A 2,083-nucleotide genomic window follows, 5' to 3' on the forward strand; every position below is an offset into this window, starting at 1 on the left:
AAATCTCCAGGAGGGTCCCATGCAATGTTCCCTCTAAGCTGAGTTGGTGTGAGCTAGCTCACAGTTTTATAGCCTCCGGCTCACCCATTTTTGTCTTCGCTCAGGAAGGATGTGGCTCCAGAGCAAACTAATTTATGCAACAGCCAAATTGCTCGCTCACAACTTTAATGCCAGGAGCTCACCAAGTAGAATTTTTGCTCACAAGACTCCACAGCTTAGAGGGAGCGTTGAGTTGGCAACCCTGTAAGCAGACTAGAACTCCTTTCAGTAAATACGTGACTAAACATTATTCATTAATAAAGATGGTTTGACAGTCCTAAGAACAGGAGCGAGAACTTCTCTTGCCTTTCCAGTTAACGGCCGATGTAATCCTGGCGGCAACCCAAATTCTTTTGGCTCTTTTTACCTCGAAAGCTTACAAGATAAAATGAATCGACCCAGGTGGGACTTGAACCCACAATCCCCAGCTCCGGAGGCTGATGCCTTATCCATTAGGCCACTGGGCCTTAGTGGAGAAAAAGATTCCATCTACTGCTATGCATTTGGATAACAACAATCAGGGCAGAGGCCAATTTTCCCCCACATGCTAATAAAAAAGGCTCTTTGCAGGCTCTGAGGGCAGGACTCAAGAAGGGAGGGGAAAGCGGAGAGGCTCCCGGCCCTTTCCCACCCCCACCGAGACTCCGACTCACGCTCCCCTTTCAGAAGCACTGCCTCCCAGAAGAAAATCGCAGGACTGCACATTGCCTGTTGAGATCCTGCCAACGGGAAATATATTGTCGCTCCCCCCCTGCGCTCCTGGCACTTCACCAAGAGTCGTAAATAAAAGAGCCAGGATGCTGCGCTGAGAAACTAGGATCTAATTTGCACAGCAGGGGAGGGTGGTCCTGCAGGGCATTCAAGGGGATGGGACTGAGTGGGGACAAGCGGGTGCTGTGGGGTCAGTGCCCTAGGTCATCACAGAGGCTCTGGTTCGATGCCCATTCATTTAAGCCACAAATCCCCAACACGGTGCCCGTGGGCGCCATACTGTCCGCCTAGAAGAAGAAGAAGAGATTGGATTTATACCCCGCCCTTCACTTGGAGTCTCAGAGCGGCTTACAAACTCCTTTCCCTTCCCCTCCCCACAACAGACACCCTGTGAGGTGAGTGGGGCTGAGAGAACTCTGACACAAACGGCTCTTTTTCAAGGACAGCTGTGCCAGAGCTTGCGACTGACCCAAGGTCACATCAGCAGGTGCAAGTGGAGGAGTGGGGAATCAGACCCGGTTCTCCCAGATTAGAGTCCGCACACTTAACCATGACACCAAACTGGCCCAGGAACTGTACTTCCTAAACAAATAAGTGGCACCTGTAAGGTTGTTGTACTATCATGATATATTTGATAAATATTATTTGTGTCAGTTTCTTCAACTGCATGCTGATTTTTGCACATTGTTTTCTGTATCCTCAAGATTAAGAAACCTTATGTCACTTTAAGAAATAACATATAGTCAGCAAGCAGCTGTACCTTTCAAACCTTACGTCTGTATTTCTGCTTAAGAATCAGTAAGATAGCTTGTCCCTAAGATCTTTGGGAAGACATTAGAAAGAGGTTGCTTTGATCCACATTATTGGCATTCCTAAAATTCCTGCTAGTGGTGAGTGTGTTTTTTTTTCCTCTTGGGAAAATGAAGGTTAATTATTGCTATATTGATGTAAGACACATGTTTTGTTTGAAAACAGCTACATTAAGAGATTGGTGACAAACACCAACAGAGAGATAGAGTTGAAAAAGACATACAAAACGACTGTTTACTCCTAGGAAAGTGCGTTCTCTTTATCTCTTACATTTCTTGGATCCAGGGTTCCCTCTAAGCTGAGTTAGTGTGAGCTAGCTCACAGCTTCTTAGCCTTCAGCTCACACATTTTTGTCTTCGCTCAGGAAGGATGGGGCTCCACAACTTTAATGCCAGTAGCTCACAAAGAGAAGCCAATGTTGGATCAAGTAGAATATTTGCTCACAAGACTCCACAGCTTAGAGGGAGCATTGCTTGGATCTATATGTTTCCAAGTGAAGGAGTGATAAATACTGTTTGGGAAC

General features: G+C 46.4%; 1 non-coding gene across 1 annotated transcript; it reads right to left on the reverse strand.

Annotated features, from left to right (window-relative positions):
* Positions 1 to 433: 433 nt before the first annotated feature.
* TRNAR-CCG lies at positions 434 to 506 on the reverse strand. Its single transcript has one exon. It is a non-coding gene; the product is annotated as a tRNA-Arg (tRNA).
* Positions 507 to 2,083: the final 1,577 nt, after the last annotated feature.

The sequence above is a fragment of the Gekko japonicus genome, unplaced genomic scaffold, assembly GCF_001447785.1.
Source record: "Gekko japonicus isolate JY-2015 unplaced genomic scaffold, Gekko_japonicus_V1.1 scaffold5525, whole genome shotgun sequence".
In the NCBI taxonomy this organism is placed as follows: Eukaryota; Metazoa; Chordata; class Lepidosauria; order Squamata; family Gekkonidae; genus Gekko; species Gekko japonicus.